Below are 8,795 nucleotides of genomic sequence, written 5' to 3'. Positions count from 1 at the left end.
GGGACGTGTGAAAAAAGTATTTCTCTGTGTTCTAATGTTTATGACAAATAAAGACTTTTCTTACGATAATATAAAGAAATATAAAAGCCATTTCGTCCACAGTGGGCAACATGGTGCAGTGTGTAGGCTTCCTCTCTGACAGCTCCACGCTCTATAGATCGATCATGATGTTACTCTCTGTGTAGTCTGTAAGTTCTGCTGATTCTCTGGTTTACACTTAATTCTCATTCACGTGCAGAGTCATGAAGGATTCATTGCTTATAGTGGAAATATGGAGCAGATTAGATGTTATACTGGGTGTTGGATGTCATACCACTAAGTAGGTTGCCTACTGTAAATCGCCTTAAATGAGAATGCATGAAATTGTGCATGTTCCTGTGTTCCTGGTATCATGAGTAGGACCAGCTCATTCAGGGTGTATTAGTGTCCTTCATTTCCACTATAAGCTCTGGATCTGCCCCTGACCATGACCATGAATGAGAGAAAGAACCTAAAGGTCACCTTTACTGCAATGTATTTATGAAGCTCTCGGGTCTGAAGCTGGGTCAGACGAGGCAGAGAGAAAACGCTGAACAAAGCTTTCTTTGCTGTCGCTTTTAGCCACACTGGCAACACAAGACTCCAACCGGTCCTGCAAGAGCATTTAAAGGATATCGAGACAGATAGAATTTAAGAATCCAAGAGTTTGACTTTTTCCCTAAAGCCATATAAAGAAAAATCTGGTGTTTATGTATGCAGCTTATTGCACTGGCATTTCAGCATCATTAACACCATGTTTCAGGAAGAAATACGATCTGTACTAAAAAAAACACTACGGCTTCACATTAAGGGTAGTCTGGAACCGAGACCGTTATGTCATGACATCATTATGTATTCATAAATAGGGGTTTGGGTTTGTGTAAAATGTGCACTGGGCTTTTTAAATATCAAGTTAATTTTTTAGCTTTGGGTTGGAATAACGTCCTCATACAAACATGTCCACAACACTCACAAAAATAATAAAGCGGTACACTTCACCGTCTAAAGCTGCCACAAAAAAACACTTCTATCTTTAGCCAAGAAATGAAATAGTCCCAAACAGCTGTAAAAGTGTCAGCCTGCTGTACTTGTTAATACAGACGCAGCTGCGCTTTACACTTCATACAATTCACACGCTGAAAACATTCAGGTTTGCTGAGCCATCTGACACACACTGAGTCTAAAAAAAGGCTTTCTTCTTTCTAGAGGATCGTAGCGTCCACAACTTCTCCTCCATAGCCTTAGCTAGGATTCCTTCAGAATTTCTTCAGTGTAACTTGTTTCTAATTTTTAGAAGAAAATAAAAATCTGTTGTTTGGATCACAGATGTTTTATATCTGAATGAAGTTATGTATGTTTCTGACTCGTGTACTGTACATAATGAGTGAATTAAACACCTTGAATGTTAAAGGAAATGCAATCTGTGTGTGTTTGTGTGTGTGTGTGTGTGTGTGTGTGTGTGTGTGTGTGTGTGTGTGTGTGTGTGTGTGTGTGTGTGTGTGTGTGTGTGCGTGTGTGTGTGTGTGTGCGTGTGTGTGTGTGTGTGTGTGTGTGTGTGTGTGTGCGTGTGCGTGCGTGTGTGTGTGTGTGTGTGTGTTAAAGTAAGATCAAATAGCGAAACCTCAGCATAACATTTACTTGATATCAGATTTTATTTCAGTATGTAATTAATTAATTTAATGAATATCTAATGATGTTAAACACAAGGTAGTGTAGAAGAGTGTAGGGTTGCCAGGTCTTCTATATAATATAATCACAATAAAGAGTAGAGAGCTGAGTAGAGTATCTTATTAATCCCAACAGGAATTTTTGGTGTTACAACAGCAATGAGACAAGAGTAACAGTGAGGACTTGTGTCTTAACACCACAAATAAGGATGAATATACACACAAAACTCACAAAGAATACCCATATAAACAAATTCTCCACACACCATACATTCATGTGTGTGTGTGTGTGTGTGTGTGTGTGTGTGTGTGTGTATGGATTATAAGTATGGAATAGAACATAATCCCCTCCATGCTGGTCACACCACTGCACCACTCCAACAATGATTATTTTTTATACCAACAAAAGTTAAAGGATTTTATTCTGCTTACACCAAAGATTTATTCCAATAACTGTAATTTCTTTGAATTAAAGAAGAGTAATAGTGGTCATTATCATCAGGGTTGGGGTCTGTTTCCTGTCTCTGTCCTGTGTGTGGACGTCCTGCATTTCCTGTCTGCTTTCATTGCTCAGTCAAAAGAGTTCATGTTGAAGTGAAAGATTCTGGATGGAGATCTTTAGTCTGTGTATAAAATACATCGGTGGACACGTCAGAAGGCATCATGGGATCTTTAGCACACATCACGTCCCTCTACGGGGCTTCACTCCTTATTTACATGAAGTTTAATGCCTCTGAACTTCGTCTCATCACCTGGACACAAACACATCTATGCACCAACACATGCTGTCACTCATGTACCTGGAAGTCATGTAGCTTTGACGCTGTGTGTGTGAAAGGTTCTTTAAACGACCACCTTCTGACCAGTCAGATCTGTACATTTTACAGTAATTCTCTGATTATTACCAACATAAAATATACATATTGTTCACATTCACATTGTACCTGAGTATAAAGATTTATAAGATTACAAAAATATACGAAAACAAAAAACTATTATTTTGTGACTTGACTGAATCGTGAAACACTTTTAAGAAATGTTGAAATAAAAAATCCATTATCTAACATCTGTTGTTTATTCAGTAGTCAGCGACTTTTAAATGTGAAAAAATATCCTGAAATCATTCCCAAGTGATGTTAATATACGGATTAAAAAGCATACATGGCAACCCTGGGCTTGGAAATGAGACATACTGTTTTCTTATCTGTTTGTCTTCTGCAATCATCTGCTGTTATCAGAATGGTGAATGGTGTGTGTGTGTGTGTGTGTGTGTGTGTGTGTGTGTGTGTGTGTGTGTGTGTGTGTGTGTGTGTGTGTGTGTGTGTGTGTGTGTGCATTTCCATATCTAACCCCGCCCCTCGTCCCAGTCACATGATTGCAACTCAGAGTAAGGATTGAAGGCTTGTTGCCAGGGCGATAAGCCAGGCAGTAATATGTGAAAGCACTGCAGGGATTAGTGTGTAGACAGATGGCCAGAGAAACGCGTCACTTCCTGAGAGCAGAGCAGGATCACGGGCTCCGTCCCTAATATGACCGTGATCACTACTGTCACCACCTGCAGCTCTGTACACACCACCTCATGTTCATCAGTCTTCTTATAGCAATGTAACTCATTATCTCTCAGCTCTTCCCACTGACTCTATGACCACATAAGGGTTTGCAGGAGATGTGTTCTGTCCTAATCCAGGATGAGGTTCCCTACTGAGTCTGGTTCCTCTCAAGGTTTCTGCTTCATCTCAGGGAGTTTTTCCTTGTCACCGTCACCTCAGACTTCATCATTAGGGATAAAGGTTAGAGATGTATAATAACTTACCTTTAAACCTCCACCAGGATTCCCCCATTGTGCGATGATAGAAAGTAACACAGAATAAAAAATAAATAAATAAATAAATAAATAAATAAATAAATAAATAAGTGCAAACTGAACTCAAATCTCAGGTTTTTATTAATGCACTTATTCTAAAACATTCTATCTATAATAATAAAGCCTTTAAACTGTAAACTTGGTCAGATACTCCACCATGTCAGATACTCCACCATGTCAGATACTCCACCATGTCAGATACTCCACCATGTCAGATACTCCACCATCACAGATACTCCACCATGTCAGATACTCCACCATCACAGATACTCCACCATCACAGATACTCCACCATCACAGATACTCCACCATGTCTAATAATAAACGTAAAAATTTATTAAAGATGTTAAAACATTAAAAATGTATCCCTATATATTCTTCAGCTATTTCAGTAAAATTGCCTTGTTATAATGTCCATTGTTGTGAAACAAATAAAACTGAATTGCATTAATATTATTCAGTAACTCAAATCTGCTACAGAAAATATTTAGTCATATACGAGAATTTGGTCATTTTATTCACAAACAGTTCAGTGAGATGTCTCCGTGATGTCTCCGTCTATCGAGATATGTTTCTGTTTTACTCCACACAACGTTATTCTGAACACTTTTTATGTCTGTAGTTACATCTGAGGTTCTCCTTTAGTCAATAGGAAGGTATTTGGGATTTGACCTAACTGTGTGTGTATATACTGTAACAACCGTGTGTGTTACGTTCACTTTGTGTGGCAATAAAAAAAACTACAGACTCTGATTGATGCATGTTCGGCTTCATCTCCCCTGCGTCGCCTTTTATCTTCAGGACTTCGGGACCCTCCACCAAGGAGAACACTAACCAATACATCACAGAGACAGAGAGATCAACATAGGATGAGAAGGAAAGATGGAGAGAGAAATGAAAAGAGACAGAGGGCAATAAATTGTACAAAGAGTCTAGAGAAAGAAAAAGCCATGAATGAATTCAATTAGATAAAAAGATGGATGAATAATGGCAGAGGAGTAAGAAAGAGTGATAGAGAGACTGGAGAGAAAGAGAAAGACCTGCAGAATGGAGATAAAGATTGCAGATAGACTGTAGTAGTATGAAGTGATTGAGACTAAAGGAAGCAGCAGAACTTTATTATTCACCAATCAGCCACCAGCCAGTCGTGATAATCATGCCCTGCGTTCCTCACGCCAGGCGTTTGGCAGCACTCGGGTGGCTCGACACCACATACTGTGGCGTTTGGCTGGCTCTCACGGCGCACACTCGCATCCACAGACATAGCGGCATGCTTGGAGCAGAGCCACAGCTCATTCACACACATCTCTGTCCTCCTCAAGCCTCAACAGTAATACAATCCTGCCAATTAGACACAAAACACAAGATCTCCTAAAGGGAGAACTTTACAAACACACACACACACACACACACACACACACACACACACACACACACACACACACACACACACACACACACACATACACACACACACACACACACACACAAGAGTGTGTTATGTAACACTCCCAGTCACAGCATGTTCTTTAAGTAGGACCTGAGTCTAAGCCATAGAACTCCATGTTAGAGACCTAAATAGCCAATGACGTCATTCTATCCATAGTAACGTGAGGACGTTTGCCCCCATTCTCGTGCTCCTTTGAAGATGACTCAAAATGATCGTTTGTCTCTGTACAGAATGGAAATTTGCCCAGAAATGAAAATGCTTACAAAACCAGTAGAATCAAAAGTAGATGACTTTTGGGATGTGGGACAACTGGAGATTCACCACATGAAAGTGCCGCTGCAGCATTTTTGTCATGGACCAGAATGTCATGTAGAATCAGTTCTGAGAACAAGGGTGAGTGTGTGTGTGTGTGTGTGTGTGTGTGTGTGTGTGTGTGTGTGTGTGTGTATGTGTGTGTGTGTGTGTGTGTGTCTGTGTCTGTGTGTGTGTGTGTGTGTGTGTGTGTGTGTGTGTGTGTGTGTGTGTGTGTGTGTGTGTGTGTGTGTGTGTGTGTGTGTGTGTGTGTTTGTTTCTATGTGTGTGTGGGATGTGTGTGTGTGTGTGTGTGTGTGTGTGTGTTGTGTGTGTGTGTCTGTGTGTGTGTGTGTGTGTGTGTGTGTGTGTGTGTGTGTGTGTGTGTGTGTGTGTGTGTGTGTGTGTGTTTCTATGTGTGTGTGAGTGTGTGTGTGTGTGTCTGTGTGTGTGTGTGTGTGTGTGTGTGTGTGTGTGTGTGTGTGTGTGTGTGTGTGTGTGTGTGTGTGTGTGTCTGTGTCTGTGTGTGTGTGTGTGTGTGTGTGTGTTTCTATGTGTGTGTGTGTGTGTGTGTGTGTGTGTGTGTGTGTGTGTGTGTGTGTCATCAACAGTTTGCTGACTTTGAACTTGTCTAGTGTTTGAATTGTTTGCAGGGGCTTTAATTAAAATGGTGTGTTATAGTTTTCTATAATATTTGACGTGACGTGACGTACAGCTAAGTACGGTGACCCAGACTCATAATTCGTTCTCTGCATTTAACCCATCCAAAGTGCACACACACAGCAGTGAACACACACACACACAGCAGTGAACACACACACACAGCAGTGAACACACACACACACACACACACACAGCAGTGAACACACACACACACACACACACACACACACACACACACACACACACATACACAGCAGTGAACACACACATAGCAGTGAACACACACACAGCAGTGAACACACACACACACACACACACACACACAGAGTGAACACACACACACACACACACCGTGAACACACACCCAGAGCAGTGGGCAGCCATTTATGCTGCGGCGCCCGGGGAGCAGTTGAGGGGGGGGGGGGGGCATATATAAGGGCACCTCAGTCATGGTATTGCCGGCTCAAGACTCGAACCCAAAACCTTAGGGTTAGGAGTCAGACTCTCTATTAGGCCACAACTTCCTTGTTAGAAATCTGAGATTCATATTTGATTAAATTCTGACAGCATCATCAGTCACTTCTTGGGTTTGATGATGAATCTGGTAAGTTTTTTTTTGGAGTAAACAGTTTTTTAATGATTTTTTGTTCCAGTATGAGAAAATATGTCCAAATTATTCTCCTTGCTCATCACAAATATGCTACAAATGCAGCGGATGGAACTGGATATCAGAATGTGACAAACTGTGAGATAAACAGTAAAACTTTGTGTTGTTCAAACACAAATCGGCTTCCAATAAAATGGAATTTGCGACAGTTTTGTTGTTCCCAAGTTCAACACTGAAGTTCTTTGTCATGTCACACACATGGTTGTGGTTCGTGGCCCATACAGAAAAAAGAAGTAGCACTTAAGACTGAAGGACTTTCTGACTGGTTATTGGGATTCAAAAGAAACTCTAAATATAAAAAATAATTTCCATTCCAGCACAAAGAGACAAATGGATGTTGAGATCTAGTCTCATATACAGAAATATTTGTCTGTATGTAAAGTTACTGCTTATAAATATATCCAGCTACAAACATGAATTTTATTCATCTAATATTTTAATTCAGGAACATCTGTGTATTATTTTCTGCTTTCTTACTGCTGTGTTGTTTAGACTACACACATTTGGTTAGGGCCATTAACAGCCTTCCCCTTAGCAGTTCATCTGTATGCAGCCAAGCTGAACTGCACTAAATATCTGGACTGCATTTTTCCCAACTTGGAAGTTGTTAGAAGCAAAAATACTTTAATCACTTCAGTGGTTGTTATTGTTATAATAAAGATGTGTTTAAAGTGAAAATCCCTTAAAAGGCAACCTGACACTTCAGAACTAGGGCAGAACTTCTAAATATATTCAGAACTCAGAACACTAAAACTCTTTGTAAGTGGTTAATAACACAAGTAAAAAAAAAGGATCACACACACACACACACACACACACACACACACACACACACACACACACACACACACACACACACACACACACACACACACACTCACACACACACACACACAAACACACATACTGTACACACACACACACACACACACATACTGTACATACACACACACACACACACACACACACACATACTGTACAAACACACACACACACACACACACACACACACACACACACACACACACACACACACATACTGTACATACACACACACACACACACACACACATACTGTACATACACACACACACACACACACACACACACACACACACACACACACACACACACACACACATACTGTACACACACACACACACACACACACACACACACACACATACTGTATACACACACACACACACACACATACTGCACATACACACACACACACACACACACACACACACACACACACACACATACACACACACATACTGTACACATACACACACACAAACACAAACACACACATAAACACACACACACAAACACAAACACATACACATACTGTACATACACACACACACACACATACTGTACACACACACACACACACATACAAACATATACACACATACACATTCACACACACACACATACATACACAAACACACACACACACACACACACACATACTGTGCATGCACACACACACACACACACACACACACACACACACACACACACACACACACACACACACACACACATATTATAATATTATAAACAGCAGCTACGTTAATTCCTCTCCACTGCTTCTCTCTTTCTACCATTCCGAGGCATCCAGAAACTGTACCAGCTCCGACCGTCTTCCGTGTGATGAAGATTTTGGACCTCCACTGAGACGAGGGTGTTTCTGTGAGGATCCTGAGACATCTACAGATCTACAGCTCCAGTCAGACTCTGTGACACTAAAGAGGAGACGTGAACTCCATGTGGTCTTTTACATCACTACAACATTTATCAGACTGTATATATATAATCACACCCCCAGTGTCACCCAGATGAGGATGAGGTTATATAATCACACCCCCAGTGTCACCCAGATGAGGATGAGGTTATATAATCACACCCCCAGTGTCACCCAGATGAGGATGAGGTTATATAATCACACCCCAGTGTCACCCAGATGAGGATGAGGTTATATAATCACACCCCCAGTGTCACCCAGATGAGGATGAGGTTATATAATCACACCCCCAGTGTCACCCAGATGAGGATGAGGTTATATAATCACACCCCCAGTGTCACCCAGATGAGGATGAGGTTATATAATCACACACCCAGTGTCACCCAGATGAGGATGAGGTTATATAATCACACCCCCAG

Source organism: Tachysurus fulvidraco, chromosome 22, assembly GCF_022655615.1.
Source record: "Tachysurus fulvidraco isolate hzauxx_2018 chromosome 22, HZAU_PFXX_2.0, whole genome shotgun sequence".
Taxonomy (NCBI): Eukaryota; Metazoa; Chordata; class Actinopteri; order Siluriformes; family Bagridae; genus Tachysurus; species Tachysurus fulvidraco.
Note: the sequence above shows the minus strand (reverse complement) of the source record.